The sequence below is a fragment of the Lactuca sativa genome, chromosome 7 (assembly GCF_002870075.4).
Source record: "Lactuca sativa cultivar Salinas chromosome 7, Lsat_Salinas_v11, whole genome shotgun sequence".
Taxonomy (NCBI): Eukaryota; Viridiplantae; Streptophyta; class Magnoliopsida; order Asterales; family Asteraceae; genus Lactuca; species Lactuca sativa.
The window spans coordinates 153,780,840-153,802,630 of NC_056629.2; the positions used below are offsets into that span (position 1 = coordinate 153,780,840).

Consider the following 21,791-nt stretch of genomic DNA (forward strand, 5'->3'; position numbering starts at 1 on the left):
TGGTGATGTCTGATTAGGGTTGGATCGATGTCGGCTGTGTGATCCCAGATATTGTGAAACGAGATCGAAGAAGGTTTTCTAAGAGGCTTGGTATGGTTGACGGGACCTTCGATTTACGGCCACCGACGACGGCGTGAAGGTCGTCTAAGAGGGCCGAAGGTTAATGCAAACGGGAGGGATACGATTGTGTGGGTGTCGATTGAAGAGGCAAATAGGGTTTTAAATAAATTATTTTGCCTAAATTAAAGGTAGATGATTTAATTAATTTTTTATTAAAATTAAATAATACTTGACCCATATTAATTTCAACATCCACACAATATTTGTTCATCCACATTTGAACATACCCATATATATATATATATATATATATATATATATATATATATATATATATATATATATATATATATATGGATAATGACTTAAAAGGGTAATGTAATTTTTGATTTGTACACATTTAGTCACTAACTTTTATTTTCGTCCACATTTACCCCTTCAACTTGTTAAACTACACACACACACACACACACACACACACACACACATATATATATATATATATATATATATATATATATATATATATATATATATATATATATATATATATATAGGGATAATGACTTAAAAAGGTAATGTATTTTTTGATTTGTACATATTTAGTCACTGACTTTTATTTTTGTCCACATTTACCCATTCAACTTGTTAAACTGTACACATTTAGTCCTTATGATCGGCTACTCCAGGTTAGTCGGTAAAAATGACTTAATAGGGTAATATATTTCTCACTTTGTACACATTTAGTCATTAATATTTTTGTACACATTTAGTCCTTAATATATATATATATATATATATATATATATATATATATATATATATTGCAAAATAAGTCATTTTTTTGTACTCATTTAGTACTTATGAATGATTTCATTAGGTTTTTCTCATGACATCTTACGTAGGATAGTCATATGGTGGTGGGATAGGCTGAGGTAGTCCTGCTATATGTTGTAGGCCAAGATACCTAGTGCGGGTCGGTTGTAAGGTGTAGGCACGAAGGCTCGAGAAGAGTGGGTGGGTTAAGGTGGCATGCCGACAAACCCTGTGTATTCCAGTCTGATGACTGATTAGACCTGTTGCATGTTGGCATTCCAGTCCGATAAATGATTGGGCCAAGATATTCCATTCTGATGAGTGTGGGCTCGTTATGCATGATAATACATTTGTTGTATCGAGTATTTTGGGGAAAGTTCACTAAACATTGTGCTTACCTAGTTGTTTATGTTTTCAGGTTCTATCGTTGATCGTGGGAAGGCGAAGACATGATTGTACACACTCATCCATGTTTCTTATATTACTCTAATTTTTTATAAATGTATTTTGGAATAAATGTTTTTTCTTAATAATAGATTTATAATTTGAGACTTTTGCCTTATTTAAAAATGAAAATTTTTTGTTGTGAAAATGAGACGTTACACATAAACATCAACGATTATCTCACGTAAGATGTCGTGAGAAAACCTAAAGAAATCATTCATAAGTACTGAATGAGTATAAAAACAAAAATGACTTATTTTGAAACAAAAAATATTAAGGACTAAATGTGTACAAAAAGATTAAGGACTAAATGTGTACAAAAAGAGAAATATATTACCCTATTAAGTTATTTTTCCGGGCTATCCTGGAGTAACCGGTCATAAGGACTGAATGTGTACAGTTTAACAAGTTGAAGGGGTAAATGTGGACAAAAAAACTCAGTGGCCAAATGTGTACAAATTGGAAAATATATTACCCTTTTAAGTCATTATCCCATATATATATATATATATATATATATATATATATATATATATATATATATATATATATATATATATATATAAGTAAATTTGTTAGGACATGAAAGCATGATTTGACATGTAGAATAAAAAGAATACAATCTATACAATGATTTGAGTGTTAAAATATATTATCGGTTATAGTGAGGAGTTACAAAAAAAAGAACTAGATCGAGTCTAAATAATTAATTGAACTTACAACTCTCAAATTACATCTCTTAAGCAGACACATTAATGAATATAACAATCACTATTTATAGGGGTGAATGTACAAGTCTTTCTCTCTCAAGTCATAAGCTAAAAACTCACATGTCTAATTGGGCATTCCAAGTCTTCTCTTGTCATCTTTCATGAACAACATTGCATCCCAATATCCCCCCCCCCCTAAAGTTCAGAATAAATGGCGAGACTCTAAAATTCTAAAAAGCATCTAACGAATAAAAAGTTAATATGTGACATCATAGTGAGAAGAAATGATGAAGAAATCTACAAACTTGAATATTCGGTAATTAATAAGCACATAAGGGTTCTAGGATATTTATCAAGCATTAAGAAAGCTTCAAGGTAATGATCAACCCAAGCTTTGAAAGTAATCCCGAAAAATAAGTCATTTTAGTCAAAACCCACCATAAATAAACCCACTTCAAAAATAAGCATTTTAAATCACTTCTATGCTTCCCAAATTTTGTTTAAAACTCCCCCTCAACATCACATCAGTCTTCATAATAATCATGAAGAACATTCGCTAATAGCATGAAGATCCAAAAGCATAATGTAACAAATTATAATATCCCAAAAATCACGATAAAATTTTCATTTTTCAATTATAGTAAAATCATTGTTGCAATCAAAACCGAAGTCATAAAACCAATTATCAAATATAAACATCCCAAAATCAGAGTGTCATAAAATATCTAGACATATAACTAAAGGATGTGTATGATCACGTATTTGTCTTACCCCTGTCCTCTGAAGTACCTGAAACCATAACAATCAAACTGTAAGCCAAAGCTTAGTGAGTTCCCCTAAAATACCACACACAACCAAACAGATAACAGCATGCATATATGACCCTTCAACCTAACTGGACCGCCTAGCTCGCAGGGCCTACAGCCTATCTGGACCGCTTTTTGGGCCTTCAGCCTGACTGGACCACCTCGCAGGTCTTCACACTACTAGAAAAAAGGCCTTTTACGACGCTCATTGCGCGTCGTAAAACGCTCAGACGACGCGCAAATGCGTGTCAAGGAAGGCCCTGTCATAAAGAGAGACGACGCGCTTTTGCGCGTCATCTATAGACGACGCGCATTTACGACGCGCATTTACGACGCGCGGTTACGACACACAATGCGTATCAAGGAAGGCCCTGTCATAAAGGAAGACGACACGCATTCACGTGTCGTAACCTTACGACGCGCGTGTTAATGACACGCAATGCGTATCAAGAAAGCCCCTGTCAAGAAAGGCCATGTCATAAATGAAGATGACATACATTTTTGCGTATCGTAAATTTAAATGTTTAAAAAAAATAAATTTATATATTTATTAATTTTTAAATTAAAATTTCATTTAATTTCTTATAACAGAAATAAAATACCATATACAAAAAATACAATCCATTGCATAATATAAAATAAATTGCACAAATTATAATGTCATACAAAAAATCATTCAAATGTTAAACAAAAATAATACATTGCTAACATGTGTTATACATTCCTATAAAACTAACAAATAATCATACAACTCTGTTTCTTACTGGAAAGGAAAGCCAAACATGATTACAAGTCTCCCTTAATCTTGAACTTCGCCACCACCGACGTAAGAAAAAAACTGTGTATAAATATCAAAAAACAAGATATGAGCCAATCATTCTATGACTCAAGGAAAAATATCATTAGAGAAATGTGAAAAAAATATGAAACAAATGAATGAAAGTGCATTGCTATTTCTTTAATACTTACTGCATAGATTAAGACTTGGACATCATCTATAGTTTTGAAGGACATTGATGTCTCCCTATGCTGCACATATTAAAAATAAAAAAGAACAAAATTAAGTAACATATGGATTCATATATCTATCAATTGTATTGTAAATTGTAAATTAAATAAATAAGCATTAAGCATACATACCACTACAGATGCAATGCTAGGAAAAAGGCCTGAGCATATAATGGCGCTAACCGATGATTGATTATGACTTAATCTGTTGCTAATCCCCGATTTAGTCTCAAGTAATTGAGCATCTTTTAAAATATGGATAAACAATTCCTTAAAGAATGTATAGCTTGAAGTGTTTGAGCATAAAGGAAATTCCTCCAGCAATATTTATAAGCATATCCTTCTCTTTCAGCTTCTTTCCATCCTTCATATTCACACACAAGTGCCATATGATCATTGTAATCCTTTGCAGAAAATATTGATTTTGTTGTACTAGCTTGCTGAAATAGACATACAAAAGATATCAGGAAAAGACCAAAATGCCCTTGTGTGAAAGTAGCTGGATTACTCACGTCTTTGTTCTCTTGAGGCAAAAGAAAATGATCCCTGACACTAAGTCCAGCAACAATTGTAAGAATATGATCAAAGCAACGAAAAAAAAGCACCCATTATTAGCATTTTCCCTAATTTCGGATCCAATGGAAGCATTACCAGATATTTACGTATATTTTGAAAAAATGAGAAAAGATAATCTTAGGAAATAAACTTTTATAAATATATTAATATAAACTAACCAAGATGTGTAAGATTTTCATTTACATCTAATGCTCCAATCATCTTTGAAAAATCCACAACATTTTGGACCTAGAACAAATTAAAGTTCTATCATTTAGCAATTTGAATCATTCACTAAGATTCAAGTCATCAAGAACTGTTAACACTTACAGCTAATGGCTCTGGAGGCAGCAAAGCAGCTGATAAAAACTCTCCAATACTTCCAACAATGAGGGCCCTTAGTCTTCAGGTCAATGAATCTTACAAATCAGTTCATAGCAAAACATATCCACCTGTTACTGTTAGGAATCCTAATGTTATCATTCCTAATGAAACAGTGAGGTTGCTAAGTGGAGCAGGCTTTTTATGAAAATGAAATGGTTTCTGTTGTGAACAGATTGCTATATAACTTATAAACATGTTTTGTTAAAAAGAAATTATGGTGCAAATCAATTTATTAGTTGAAACTGTTGTTTCATGTTAGCCCCATTTGCAAACACCCTACTGCAGCAAGGGAAACCTCTTTACTACCATTTGCAATGATGTTCTTCACAGAACACATCAAAGACTCCCATCCTACATAACAAATATTCAACTTCACCATTGTTCCTTTTTAAAGCACACATGTTTTTGAAGAAATTATAATCTTTTAAATGAAGACATACCTGACCAAAAATTGGTTGAACTTCTTAATAATGGAAAAAAAAGTACGCAGGATATGAGCAATTCCACCAAATAAAAGATCAAGTGTTCCAAAGACGAATATGCCCCTGGATGTTCCAAAGATGTAACTCTTCATTCACGAGACTAACAAGAAGATACTTATTGTCTTTTGATAATGTGAATGAAACTATCATCTGATCCTCCTCAATGCATACTTTGAAACAAGACGCATATGCCCCTGGATTTGATCATCATTTGGGCTCCCTGAAACGCAAGAGATAGATTTTTGGTGACTAAATCTTGATTTTCTGCCCTGAATCCTAAGATTTCCATTACAGCTTTGTGAACCCTGACAACTGCAACCAAAACCAACACGAGTATCAGAAAACCAATGTCGTGGAGTCACTTTTTTTTAAATTTTCACAATCCTGCCAAGTTTCAGTTCACATTATACTCAGAATCCCTTCAAGAATATTCATGTTCTTGAAGAAGATTCCCAGAATGCTTACTGGAATCTGAAAGCTCTGTTTATTTATGAACCAAACCAACTAACTAGGTGTGATGTCACTTTGCAGTACATCAATCAATTAGGATTAAATATAGCAAGCATCCTACTTTCATTTCTTCCTTTCCTAAATTGCTACTATTTCTTTCTGAAAGGGAAACGGTTTCTTAGTACCTGTTTGTGTAATCTGGATCTGCGAGCAGATTCCCTATTGGATTGCTTCCTTCTCTGCCTCTTTAGCTCCCTTTCATCCTGAAATAACAATTTTACTAATGATCCAAAATTATACTAATAACAGGATAAAACGAAGTTATAAAACAAAACAAGACCTGTAGCCAGATCTGTGGCTGAATGGTTTCCCTTGAGCCAGCAGCAGCAAGCATTCCCCCTGAAACTGGAGCACAAGTTACCTTTCCACGAATTGCAGGAATATGAATATGAGAGAGTAGGATGAATTTTAATTTGAATTTGCTCCATACCAATATTTAAATTTGTGCCTGTGCTGGGACCACCTACAACACTTCCTGGACCTGATATTGGCACAATCGCCATTGAATGATTTGGCCCTCCATTTTGACAACCATGCATATTGTTTCCATTCTGAGATTCTTCACCTGCCAATATTAACATATAAGTCACACAAAACAAAACACTTCCAACTGTAAAACGCCCAAGTTGGACCCGTAGGGATTGCAAAGGCTTGCACTTTCTGGTTCTCCATCACCATCATCATCATCCATGCTGTTAATAAACAAGAAAAAGTTCCTGTGTTAACAATTATTTTCCTCTATTAACAGTACGCCCTGGTGTATTTGTAACAGTACGCCCTGGTGTATTGCATCAACCAAGACTGGAACATCTTCTTCTTGATTACATTGTTGTGTGTTTCTCCTTGGTTCATTACTCACATCGCCCTAACAAAAACGAAGGAATCCCATTACTAAACCCTAATCCTAAAGTGTATTAGTTCGTTCACAGAAGGTCATATCAGAAATAGAATTTCAAATCGATGATCAGGAATTGAACTAAACTTGATCGAACTATTTTATTATTGATGGTGGCAGCTTAGGGCTTAGAGAGAGAGAGAGAGAGAGAGTGAGTGAGAGTACAGAGGTAAAGGAAGACAAACCGATTCAAAAGGATGTGCTGATCCCAATTTCACAAATCGGCGTTCCAAAACCAAAATTCCCGATCCCAATCGCGTTTCTGTGCAATCCAATTTGCCAATTTCACGTTTCAGGTATGCTTACTTTGGCAAATTACAGTCTTTAGGCTTCCACCTCCACTTTTGATATGAAGTCGTCGCTTGCTTTACAGAGAGATATGAAGTCGAGACAAAAAGATGAGATTGACCCATCTGGTAATAAACGGACTCGGGAAGCTGAACAAAATGACCCGAGATTGACCCATCTAGTAACAACGCTATTGATGCCATTCCTTCCATTTTCGACTGTTCATCCTCCACTTCCTCTACTGCTACTTCTTCACCATCTTCTATTTTTTCTGTATTTAGACTTGAGAGTATAATTAGGGCTTTTTCTAACAATTTCAACATCGAGTGGGAGATATGGTGGTTCCAGTAGGTAGAAGTGAGGGAAGAAGCTAAGTAAGCAGCAGTCAATGTCGGGAGGGGGAAGGAAGGAGCGTCCAAGGCAAGAGGGAAAGGAGAAAAAAAGGAAGGCGGGATTTTTAATTTTTTCAGAATTTCATTTCCCCCTACTGTTAAAGGATGGAACGCGCGTTCCATTAAAAATTATAAAGCGACATCCTTAGACGACGCGCATTTTATTATAGGTGCCCTCCGTGTTTTTTTTAGACACTAATTTAAGGGCGCGCAATAATGCGTGTCTTCTATCCTTAAATTTTTTGAAGAGATGACATTTTTCTAATGTCACTCTCCTTTGCGTAACATAGATCAATGAGCGTCGTATTTTGCGCGTCGTAAAAGGCCTTTTTTCTAGTAGTGTCAATAACCAACAAACACAAGTAATCATATAGATCTACCATTCTAACATATATCCAGTGAACACATGTAATCATACATATCTACCAGTTTATCATATAACCAACATAACATCATCCAATATACTAGGATACATAATCCAGTGGGTCAGCATTGGTTCCTTTGACCTACAAGTATAGTGAGGAAAACTCACCTCACAGTCTAAAAGATAGCTGAAATGAATTTTGCTCCAAATACCCACTCTACAAGTCTCATGTACAACACACAGGGTCATGCCTCAATCTACTACTCAAAATACCTCAAATAACCTAAAGTCAAACCTAATCAAAGTCAACGGTCAGACGTCAAAGTCAACTCCAGTTGGTCTTCACGTTGTGGCCTCCCTTGGCCACACTGTGGCTGCTAAACGACGCAGCAAACGGATTGCAACCCGGTCGACTCGTCGTAGCGACCTTGGGTCACACCGTAGGGCCCAGTCTCAGCAACTTAATCCATTATGCCTTTTATTACACGACTTAAGGAGCCACAAAGCTCAGATCTGGTCCTTTCCATGACTTACATGGATAAGGTTTCCAACTTTATCCATCAAGACACCCCACCAAGACAAGATTCCATACCGTAAATACTTAAGGATGGCTAAATGCATCAAGACACCAATTAAGCACCCAACCCTATAATTGATCATCCAAAGTTTCTAGAAGAGTTTCTTACTCCCAACAAGCCTTAAAAATCACAACTTTATAGACATACATGTCCAATGCATGTCCCTTCCATTTTAGGTCAAAGCCATCAAAATAAAGGCTTAAACTTAAGCATGGGACCAAAAACTACCTTGATCTTCAGATCTGAAATATATAACACTAGAATGATCACATGGATCCATAAAGTTGCCAACTTTATGAGATTCAACCATCCAAATTGTCACACCAAGAAGATATGGGGACAAAATAGCTAGATCTATACATATAAAGCATAAAGATTAGATTTTGAGGACTCACAAGGGTCCAGAAACGTGCTCAAGATAGATGAGGAGAATTTCTTGTTGGAACTAAGCTCAATATGGCCTTCTTCTTCTTCTTCAAAACACCACCAAAACACACACAAACTCAAGGGTAAGCAAAATAGGCTAGGGTTTTCTCTTGGAGGCTGAAGGAGAGTGAATGAGGCTGAGGGTGGGCAACCCTAGCCATCACATTCCTTTAAATATGAGCTCAAACCCTGAATTAGGGTTTTTCATTAAACAGCAGCCATGCCGTGGCACCAACTTAATGACCACGAAAACTCTTGCCTAGGCAATGATGTGGGACTCCATCACCACGTCGCAGAAATCCAACTTTAATTTATTTAAATTACTTAAAAATAACATACCATAAACTTTGTGTTACAATTCTCCCCTACTTAAATCAGACTTCGTCCTCGAACTCCTCAGCTGCAAATAGCCCTGCATAATGCTCCAACATTTATGCCTCGGGTTCCCAAGTTCATTCGGAACCCTTATGATGTTGCTACTAAACCTTGACCAGAGGAACCACCTTGTTGCGCAAGGCCTTCTTCTTCCTATAATTACCACTAGCCTCTCAACATAATTCAAGCGATCATCAACCAGAATATCATCCAAAGGAACCACTACTGAATCATCATCTACACACTTCTGAGACTGAGAAACATGGAAGGTGTTATGAATATGGCTAAGCTCCTTAGGAAGATCCAGTCAATAGGCTACCCAACTTAGATCAATGTCTGTTATCATAACTCTTCTGTCGACTCCGATGTTTTTGTAACCTCTGCCTGATCTGCTGGATAAGCTATGTCGTCTGAAGGACTGCCTCAGTCCTTCCCTTGACCTTGTGGTCAACCTCCCTCTAACAGAAGTGTATGACACGTCCTCCCATAAAGAAGGTCAAAAGGCGGCGCACCAATGCTAGAGTGATAGTTGTTATTATATGAAAACTCGGATAGGGGAAGGTAGGAGTTCCAACTCCCACCGAAATAAATAACATAGGCTCTCAACATATCCTCAGGTGTCTGGATGGTCTGATCGCTCTGGACATCACTCTGTGGATGATAAGCGGTGCTGAAGTGCAATCTCGTACCTCTCAACATACCATGCTATCCCCCTCTTCATGTACAACCACCAGTAACTAAGTCTCAAATCCCGATACTGTTGGATTAGTGTCTAAGTCCATAACTATTTTGGTATGTACTTGACCCGATGGTGCATGGTCCTTTTGGGTTGCCTTCACCAAAGCAACTTGATAGAATGAATTATGGAGAGAAAGGATTAAATATGATTTATTAATATATTATGGGAATAATATATTAAAGGAGAAATCATATTGTTTAATTAATATTAGTCAATAATTAATTGGTAATTAGTTTTGTGACTAAAAGAGATTAATTAAACTTAAGGGACTGGAATTGTAATTATAAGATAATTGCAATTTAGGCCATGGATTGCCTTATATTAAGGAGTGGACGAATTCTATGGGGAAGCCCATAAGAAATCGTCCCAAGGCCTTAAGGAAAGGGATCCATGGGTTGCTTAGGGCTTAAGCATCCAAACGTGGCTAAGACTCCTCTAGGGTTTGTAGACGTTTTTGGGCAGCCTCCATCCTCTCTCCTCTTCATCCTCTTGCTTATGGTGTTTGTGAACCATTAGAGGAGTGACATTTGTGACTCTAAGCTTTCTAAAGTCAATACAAGGAGATTTAGGATTGTTATTGCTACATAACAATCAAGGTAACATCTTAAACCTATTCTCATATTAATATGATTACTTGAATGCTAGAATTAGGGTTTATAGTCTTGGATAACTTGCATGTACAATAGAGAAACCTAGATCCAAGCATTAGGGTTTGTATGAGCACATAGGATGTCTTATCACCAAAACCCATCAGATACATCTTTGTGGCTCCAGGGTGTATCAAAAGTATGAACTTATGTGCTTCCTCCATTACAGTCTGTCGGATCCTGCCAAAATCTGCTACCCAAACCTGGCCACACCAGGTCAACAATCAGCGACTATCGGTAAAGAACCTGTCAATCTCACCCCTAATTCTCTCCCGCTTCTAATTTTCCTTCTTGAATCCCTCAGCCTAAGCCTCCCTAATCAAATCCATAAGCATCGAATCGATATAAATCCTCATACATAAGCCCCCAACCAATGTGCTAGACAACTTGCAGCTCAGAGCATCAGCAACCATATTCGCTTTCCCCAAGTGATACAAAATCTCGCAGTCATAATCCTTGACCATGTCAAGCCATCTACGTTGTCTCATATTTAGATTCGGTTGATCCATGAGGTATCTCAGAATCTTGCGATCTGTTTAGATGGTACATTAGACCCCATATAAATAGTACCGCCAAATCTTGAACGCAAACACCACCGCCTCCAACTCCAAATCATGCATTGGATACCGAAGCATACATAATAACCATGCATCTCTACATAAATACTACCCCCAAACTGGTGATGGAAGCATCAAAATATATGACAAAATCCTCCACGCCATCCGAAATGGTCAACATCGGGGCCTCACATAATTTCTGTCTCAACGTCTCGAACGCGGCCTGCTGTTTAGGGCCCCAACAAAAAAACCACACTCTTCCTCGTCAGATGAGTGAGAGGTAAAACAACATTGAAGAAATCTTGAATAAACCTCCGATAATATCCAGATAAACCCAGAAAACTCCTAATCTTCGAATGAGACTCTGGAACCTCCCACTGCATAATTGTCTCAATCTTGGCCGGTTAAACCAGAATCCCAGTCTGGTTAACGAGGTGTCCCAAGAACTAGCCATCTCGTAACCAAAACTCACACTTCGAGAACTTGGCGTAAAGCCTCTCCCGCCTCAAAATTCCCAGAAGCTCTCGAAGGTGCTCTTCATGTTGCTCCCGGGTCTTGGAATAAACCTGGATGTCATCGATGAAAACAACAACTTATCGATCGAGCATCGACCTACATACTCGATTCATCAATGCTATAAATGCCGTTGGTGCATTGGTGAGCCTGAAAGGCATCACCACTAACTCATAATAACCATAACGAGGTGAAAATGTTGTCTTCTCCACGTCCTCTTCTCTGACTCTCATCTGATGATACCCTAACCTCAAATCGATCTTGGAGAACCCAGACGCACCCTGCAGATGATCGAAGAGATCGTCAATCCATGGAAGAGGGTAAAGGTTCTTCACCATCAACTTATTCAACTCCCGGTAATCAATGCACATCCGGTGTGAACCATCCTTCTTCTTAACAAACAAAATTGGGGCTCCCAAGGAAAACTGCTCGGTCTGATGAACTGCTTGCCCAACGGCTCCTGAAGCTGAGAGGACCACTCATGTATCTCTGGTGGTGCTAATTGGTATAGCACCTTAGCAATCAGTGCTGCACTAGGGAGCAGATCGATCATGAAATCCACTTGCCTCGCGGGAGGCACAAAAGGTAATTCCTCTGTAAATACATATGGAAACTCTCTGACTACAGGTACATCCAAAACTGAAACCCCATTCTCTGTATTACCTACATATGGAAACTCTCACAACGTGTAGGTGTTTTTGAACTACGTGTTCACCAAATGTACTCTAAAAACCGAGGCAGTTATGGACTTAGTGCCAAATACATAAACCTTGGTAGCTATGGATTTAGTGCATTATAGATGAACATTGGCAACTATAGACTTAGTGTAATGCCCGGATCCTGATATGTATTTTAAATTAAATCATTCATTTTTGCAAAGGGACGCGACGAGTTGGAGGTCCCAAACTCGTCAAGTAGGAACGAATGTTGGACGCGGTACTTGAAGTCTACTCAGCAAGTTGAGAAGCCTCAAATCGACGAGTAGGGTTAGCAGAGTGAAACCCTAATTTTCAGGGTTTGCACCCTATTTAAGCACCATGACACTTTATTATGGCCTCCCTCATCGCCTCCCTCAGTCCAACAAAACCCTAATTTGTGATCTTGAGCATTTTGAGTGTGTGTGAGTGAAAAGAGAGTGATTCTATGGTATTTCCTTGAAGGAGTGGAAGCTAGAAGTGCTTGGTTGAAGGAAGAAACTTTGGATCCAGAAGTAGAGCTGCATTTCTGGTTCACCTGAGGTATAAAGCTCTTACCTTGCTTATTGAGTGTTTAGATCTAGTTTTAGGGATTTTTCTCCATGTTTTGGTTCTATAATGGTGGCTTTTGGGATTTTGATATTCCCTGTGGAAAGAGCCTTCATATCTAGAACCATTGAGGGACTCCATGGCATAAAGGTGCCAAATTTATGGCCATGGGAGTCCCATGCAACTTATGAACAACCTTTTAGGGCTTTTTAGTAACTTTACGTGATATATCAACCCTAAGAGACCAGATCTATTATTTGGAAGCATTCAACACGACTGCAATCGACTGTATGGATTTAGGTTATGGGGGACTCGACGAGTTGTTCATATAACTCGACGAGTTTGGTCGTGGTTCCCCAGCCTTTTCTGTTACTGGCCAAACTCTTCGAGTCTAGGAGATGACTCAGTGAGTTAAATATGTTCTTGGGTTTGAAGATTGAAGAACTCGACGGGTTCAAGGAGGAACTCGGCGAGTTGGGAGCGAAATGTCCCGACACTGTATGAAGGGGAACTCGATGAGTTCATGAAAGAAATCAACAAGTAGGATCAGGATTCCATAGTTGTATGAATCATGGAACTCGACGAGTTCAAGAAAGAACTCGACGAGTTGATGGACCAACTCAACGAGTTGAGTCAACCAGGATGTTGACTTTGACTTTGACCATTGACGAGAGTTGACCCTTAAAGGGGTTATGAGTAAGAAAGGGTAATTAAAGGAGATTATTATGTGTAGGAGTTTGAGAGGAGTTAATCATAGAGTCGAGGACAGTACAGCTACTACACGACAATTGAGGTGAGTTACCTTCCAGTAGAAGTGGGTCGAAGGCACCAATGCCGGCCCACTAGTAGTTGATTATATATGATTGTCTTTGTGATAATTGTCTAGTATGCCACTATCTGTTATGCTATTTGTGCTAGTATGTTATGATATTATGTGATAGTGGTAGGAAGGGGACTAGTCCCCGGACCCGATTGAGATAAACCGGCAGGGTAGGTCGGGCCCCCATATATGTCTGACAGTATGTTATGATATGTTATTATGTGCTAGTGGTAGGGGTGAAATAGTCCCCGTAGCCGGTTGAAATAAACCGGAGGGTAGGTCGGGCACCCAGATATGCCTGGCAGGGTAGGTCGATCACCCATATATGCTTGAAAAAGGGCAGGTCGGGCACCCGGGTATGCCTGACAATGGTAGGTTGAGCACCCAGATGTACTCAGTAGGGTAGGCCAGGCACCCAGATATGTCTGGCAGTATGTTATTGTATGGTATGTGGTATTATGGGGTAACTCACTGAGCTTTGTGCTTATGGTTTTCAGTTTTTGTTTCAGGTCCTTCTTCTTCGAAGGGAAAGGAGTTGGCACGGTAGCAGCACATCACACACACGATTTTCCGCATATGAGATTCTTAGGGTTTGTACTCTAACATTGTTACTACCTTATGACATGCTTTTTGAGACATATGATCTATGGTTTTATGAAACGAATTAACATGATGATGTTTTCTATAAATTGTTTTATGAATCGTTATATCAAAAATGATATTTTTGGTCTAGATTTTTGGGATGTCACACTTAGTGCCTAATAGATAACATCGGTAGCTATGGACTTAGTGCCTGTTGGATAAATCCTGGCAGTGATGGACTTCGTATCTTTTCCTTAGGATAGTCCTTAGGAATAAATAAATGAACAATAGATGATTCTTAGGGTAGATCCATAAGAATAAAGAAGATAATGGGGATGGAAAATTGGGTTAATTGTTTGATGATTAAACATAATAATTATATTATTGTGGGTTTAAAACCCTACGTACTCACCGTGTTTCCTAACCTGACCCGCTCAATTTATTTGTATCATAGGTATAGATGCGAAGATACATTACACTGAGAGATTAAAAGAGATGTAAATCATTAGTGTAAATGAATGTAAGGTCTGTTTATGTTTATGTTTCTGTATTGACGATGACATCCCACTGTTTTAATATAAGTAAAATACATTTCTTCGGAAATGCTTTGATAATATATTTGTCATATTTTTTTGGGACAAATCCTGCAATAATATTCTTCAAAAAGGATACTCTGATTTTAAAATAAGCATAAATAAATTTTTTAAAATGACCATGAAATTGGGGATGTCACAGTTGGTATCAGAGCATTAGTTTAAGCGAACTATGAATTTCTAGGATTTCTAGACTTAAACTTAGAATGATAAGCGATGATTGTGAGATGAGTGTCTGTTATATTTAGGAAGTATGACCAAATATACACGAGCAATATCTTAGTTAGGGAAGATGCCTAAATTGATTTTATGTGCTAAATGATTTATGCTATAAGATGCCTTATATGCTTTAAGATTCTATAAATTTGATCAGATCTATGGCCTATTATTGACCGGATATCGAAATTTCATGTGCTCAGGTTTCTAAATGTTTAATTGCGGTATTAGAACTAGCATATAACTTTTCAGAGTAATATGGAGCATTATGCGTCTATACTTCCTCTATCTTAAATTTCTCGTCTAGAACAACTATTACGGTGTAAGGAACTTCATGATAAGGAGTCGTACTAGACTGAGCAAACAGAGTAAATACGAAAGTTAATGATAGTGAATGATACATATCGGAAGATATCGTGTGAGAGGTATCTTGCCTTAAAATGTGTCTAATAAATAATACGTCTAGTACAGGAGAAGTACACTTCCGATTAGTAGAGAAAAAAAAAGAACTTTTGTTATAATCCATGAAGTTATCCCATCGTCTGGCATTTCCACCACCAACCGAGTTGAAGCGGAATTGATGGAAGAAGTCCTAGTAGGGTCTGGGGAAATTTTTATGATTATTTGGACACATTCATTTTATGATTTTAGGAAATAAGAACTTGGGTATTGCGAGACAATACTTAGGACAAGTATGAGTAGGTGTGAAAGGTAGTAGAGGCCTATACTACCGGAAGCACAAGACTCGCACTTGGATAAGGGAAAGTCACAAGGTTACCAAGGCGCTAGTAATTGATTATGTTCATGTCGATCATTACCATCGTTTCAGTAATGACTAAATAGATGATTGTTGTTCCGAACCTAGTGGTCATATCAAATCGAGTTCGACTAAGATAAGTATGTTACGTAGTTTAGAGAACCAAGTTCGATGTAGTATCCAACTTAATCCAGAAGATTTAAGTGAAAGATAATCGAAGTGATCAATAGAAGTATCGCGATAACCATTAAAGTAATAAGCTTGTAACTAGAAGTTCTACATGTTGGAATGTGATTATATCACATTAGAACATGAAGGAAGGTATATTCCATTCTGGAATTTCGCTCTAAAAGATGAGTCTAAGTATTGCTTCATACGATAAGAAGTCATTAGAACATGATACATTGGTTTGTTACGATAATCGAAGTAAAGAACTTCTCTTAAATAAAGTATGCTTAAGAAGGAGAAGGAGTCTCCAATAAGGATCAAGTTTGTAACTCTAAGGTTACGGTTGAAATTCCAACCTAGTATGAAAAGCAAGTGCAAGATGAGCACCACCAGCAGTCAAGAAGTCCAAGAGTTAGATACTCATTTAAAAAGGACATAACAGTTACGATTATTACCTAGGATGAAAAGATAATGTGTGGAGTCATTATATAAGCCATGTTTGGTTGATGATTCTGGGACGTAATCAACCTAAGGGAGAGATAATTGTAACGCCCGCAGATTCAAGCTAGTCAATTTAGGAACAATAAGCGTTAAAAATGACTTTTTGATACAAGATTGAATAACACAAATTATCTTAACCAAATTTATAGTATATGTTACCAAGGATATCGTACATATAAGGAACATTGAAATCCGACTTATAACAACGAAGTTATGACCTGTCAAAGTTTCGTGATTAAACCGGCACAACTCTGCGTATCGTAAAAGTGAATTTTTGACAAAATACTTTTTATCCTTAACAATATAAACGAAGGTCATAGTATACGTTAAACCGAGAGTGTGCATACAGAGAACGTCCAAATCTGACTTCATTTGAGGAAGTTATAAATTTTCTAATATTTAGCGTAGCATTACACAGCCTGGAAATCGAATTTTACATCGATCGATTTTTAGCCGATACAAGCTAAATGAGAATTGAAGATCTCGTTAATAAGAGCTCAAAGATATAAAGACAGTCACAAAACAGACGTCGGACGACAAAGTTATGAATTTTTAACGGACTTTAACTCTCTTAGCATGTTAAAATATAACTTTAAAAATAAAGTCAAAATTAGCTGATGAAGTCTAGATGAAAGTTGTAGATCTTGTCAATACCTACACGTGCATATAAAGAAAGTAAAAAATGGAGCTCGTACACAAAAGTTAAGGATTTTAGAAGATAATTAGTTTTTGGAGTAACCAATGAGTCACACGTGGGGCGATCTATGTTGCACCTTCTGATGGGTTTTGAGCATAACTACAAATCATATGTGTTCATGCAACCCTATAAACTTTGGATCTAGGTTTTCACTAGTTGAACATACAAACTTGAATACAAAAGAGAAACCCTAATATGCATCTATAATAATCAAAATTGACTTAATACTAGGGTTTAGTATATACCTCAATTGTTATGTAGTAATAACAATTAATCCTTGTAGATCTTGAACTCTTGAAAGCAAGTGCCTCAAATGTGACACCTCTAATGGCTTACAAACACTCTTTATAAGAGGATAAGAGGAGAGAGGAGGAGATAACACCACAATTTCGGCTATGCTAGGGTTAGGAGCAAGTGGCCGAAAATCCCAAGGTTTAGGCTCTTTATATACTTATGGTTGCTTAGTCCCAAAGCTAGGGTTTGCAAGTGGAAACCTTAATTTCCTACTTAAGGCCTAAGCAGCCCATGAACTCCTCTTCTAGAAGCCTTGGACAAAAACTTATAGGGCCTCCCTATAATTTTCGTCCACTCCTATCTAAGGAGTCCAAGAGCCCTATTTCACAACTATCAATTAATTGCAAAACAGCCCATGTACTTTTAATTAATTCCTTTAATCCCAAAATTAATTCTAAATTAATTTATGATTAACTATTAATTAAATAACATGATTTCTAATTAATATATTATTCTCATAATATATTAATAAATCATTTATATCAATTTATTATTCCAAATAATAAATTCAACTTCTCTCCAAAAATCATCTTGTCAAGTTGCAAGAGTGAAGGCAACCCAAAAGGACTGTGCTTCTATCAATTCAAGTATATACCAATTATAGTTATGGTCATATACATCTAATCCAACAATATCCCACTTGGATAAGTCTAATAACTATAATTGCAAGTACAACTTCAAAAACTGACTAGCACATTTTAGCTCTTAAAAGCCGATGTTGAACTCTGACCTAGTCAGTTTCGAGTCCTAAGATAAGGGATCATATAATCCTCCGTTCTACAAGATATCATGTGGAAAAATGACATGGAACAAAATCATTATCATTGTCCAACAGTTTGTTTCCCAATTTTTGATTTGTAATGACAAAGAACTTAATTGAACACATGAATTCAGTCCTGACCAGGCTCGGTACATAAGTCAACACCAAATGGTCAAGGGGCCCAAGATATCGCTTTTCCCCCTTAGGGAAAAAGGAATAGATAATCCTTGACTTATATGTTTGTACTATTTACTCATCAAATCGTACACAACAATATGTTTTATAACATCAAGTTACTGATGCGTTTACGCATTATCAATGCACAACCAACTCGTAAACAAAAACTCATATATCACGGTTTAAAGATTATACGATATTATCGTCTCATAATTACCCGTGATAAATTCCATGAAGTAATTCTATGAGCGTGGTTTTAATCCAATACTTAAATCCCCATTTCAAAAGTACTCATGAACATTGCAGCAAACCATTACTATATCTAAAAACATAGACAATCTACAAGCCAATTCATGATAGTCTTAATTCACTACTTACATCCAAAGTATGATCGACTGTGGATGTTTTGAATAATCCAATTATTCGGGAAGTAAAACATGCAAAGTTGAAACACAAAGATAAACAATTGACAAAAGATAATAGACAATAATCATAAATAGATCTCCATTTATTCAATCATCAAAAGCCAATTACATTTATTTGTTACAAGTTTCTAAATATCTATCTAATCACTAAAATTAATATCATCCTTCAGACCAATGCTCCTCGCATGTTGAACGTGCTTAATCCTACTTAAACCCTTTCTGAGGGGATCAACAAGATTCTCTTCTGATGATACCCTCTTAACGATGAGGTGTCCTTATTCTACTCGATGTCGGATAAAATGATATTTTTTGTCGATATGCCTAGATCATCCGTAATCTCTAGGTTCCTTGGTCAAGGCAACCACTCCTACATTATCGCAGAAAATATCCATCGGCTCCTTAATGGTTGGCACAACTCTAAGGTCTCTAATGAATTTCTTCAACCATACAGCCTCCTTTAATGCTTCGCTTGCAGCTATATACTCTGATTTACATTTTGAATCAACTATAGTCTCTTTCTTGGAACTTTTCAAAGTTACTGCTCCTGCACTGAGGGTAAACACCCAGCCTGAATGACAGCAGAAGTTGTCTCTATCGGTCTGAAAGTTAGCGTCGCTATACCCAACAACTCTTAAGTCATCACTGCCACCAAGCACAAGGACCCAGTCCTTCGTCCTTCACAAATACTTAAGAATGTTCTTAACCGCTATCCAATGAGCTTTTCCATGATATCCCTGATATCGACTAACCATGCTCAAAGCAAAACCCACGTCAGCTCGAGTACATGTAACACCCATAAAAATCATGCCAAATTTAAACTTTTGAAAATATTTCAAAACCAATAGTTATTAAAAAACTTGTTTTCAAAATGGTTTAGTGTCAGAGTATCCCAAAATCAAATCATAAAAATATAAGGAGGTGCACGATCACACCTTCTCCTTCCCACGATCATCAGAAGTACCTGAAAGAATAATCGATAAATGTAAGCTTAAAGGCTTAGTGAGTTACCCTGAAAATACCAACGCCATAAAACATATTAATAACATATAAGCAAACAACATGAATAATGAGCCTTCAGCCTGACTGGACCGCCTCACAGGCCTTCAGCCTATCTGGACCGCTCTCCGAGCCATAGGCATGTTTGGACCGCCTTGCAGGGCCTACAGCCTATCCGGACAGCTCGTCGGGCCTTCGGCCTGAATGGACCGCCTCACAGGGCCTTCAGTCTATCCGGACCACCCTGGGTATGTTGGCCTTCAGCACACAGTATGAACACATCAACCCAACCCTCAATCAAACAATCATGTGCACATAAATATCATATGATAGCATATATAACAGTGAAACTGATCTAACAGATCAGTAATATAGCAACATCCTATAACCAGGATACAGACCTAACCGGTCACTAACATAGCATCATCCTATATACCAGGATAGCGACCTAACCAGGTCACTAAGCATATCACCATCCTAACTACTAGGATGTAAATCAATAAGCATAACATGCAATAACCTGGATACAAATCTGAAAAGGGTCGGCATTGGTGCCTTAGACCCAGTTGATATAGTGAGGAGAACTCACCTCCCAATGTTGATCGGAACTGAAATATAAACTCCCGCAACACGGCTTCAAACAGCAACACCTAAAACCACCAACAATCCACTCCCATAAATTCCCAATTTACAATAATTCCCTCAAAAGCCAAACTAGTCAACCTTTGGTCTAAGTCAATGTCAACAGTCAAAGTCAATGGTCAACTTTCCTCGTTATTCCATCCTCACGTCATGACCTTCCCTGGCTCACATCGTGAGAGTCAACTCGTCCTGGGTCGACACAGCGAGTCGACTTAGTTCACTCATTTTAGGGTTTCAGATTGGGGCAAAGACGTGCTCACATCGTGAGGCCATACATCACACATCCTGAGAACTGTTATGTGAGTATTAAGCTCTTAATCATTTTTTATGCGCGTTAGGACTTTCCAGGATACCATATCTAGCCTAAACGATCATAAAAATCATATATTTTCAGTCATGCATGACCCATGCATGGCTTAAACGCTATTTAGGTCAAAAGATGGGTATAAGTATCAGGATTCAAACTTGGAGTCCAAAACTTGCACCAAAATCCAAATCCAAAGGTCCTACCATGACAAATGACTTAATGTTTCATAAAGTTACTAACTTTATGAACCTCAAGCATGATAACTCAAGATCCCATGCAAAGAAGGTAACCACAACCTAGATCTAGCAAGATTAGAAGAGAAAGGTGGAATCTTTGAGACTTATAGAGGCTTATGAGCTCAGAAATGACACTAGGAGGAGCTTATATCATCCAAGGGAACCTCCACAAGAGCTTCTTCTTCTTCTTCTCCAAGTAAATCCACCAATATAACACACCAATACCACCAACAATGGCTTAAGGGCTAAAGAAGGCCAAATCTAGGGTTTTTCAGTGACTTGGGAGTGAAAGAGGCTAAGGATGGACGAACCTAGCCTCCTCATTCCATTTTATACTCAATTTTTAGGGTTTAGGACAATAAGGCATGAATCATGTCGTAGGTATTATGCCTCACGTCGTGAGGTCTAAGAACACGGGTCAAATAGTCAAGGGTCTTACTCACAACGTGACCACTATGGCTCACGTCGTGAGCCTCTTCCAATTGAAATTTAAATTAATATTTTTAATATCTCAGAATTTGGATGTTACAACTCTTCCCCAATTGAAATAGACTTCGTCGTCAAAGTCTACCGCGGTAAGTAACTCGGGGTAATGCTTCCGTATCTCTGCCTCCGGCTCCCAAGTCCACTCGGATCCCCTACGGTGCTGTCATTGTCCCTTTACCAAAGGTACTTCCTTGTTCCATAGAACCTTTACCTTACTCTCAAGAACGACCAATGGCCTCTCCACGTAATTCAGGCGCTTATCGACCTGGATATCATCTAACGGTACTACTGCCTCCTCATCTAGTTGTTGGGTTTTAAGCATTCTAACACTTCCTAAGTGT

General features: G+C 37.5%; 1 long non-coding RNA gene across 1 annotated transcript; it reads right to left on the reverse strand.

Moving 5' to 3' along the window:
- Nucleotides 1-4,135: 4,135 nt before the first annotated feature.
- LOC111895578 (uncharacterized) lies at nt 4,136-5,238 on the reverse strand. Its single transcript, XR_006191290.2, has 4 exons — nt 4,730-5,238; nt 4,579-4,648; nt 4,357-4,396; nt 4,136-4,284 (listed from the first exon to the last, which is right to left on the reverse strand). It is a non-coding gene; the product is annotated as an uncharacterized LOC111895578 (long non-coding RNA).
- Between the last annotated feature and the right edge of the window lie 16,553 nt (nt 5,239-21,791).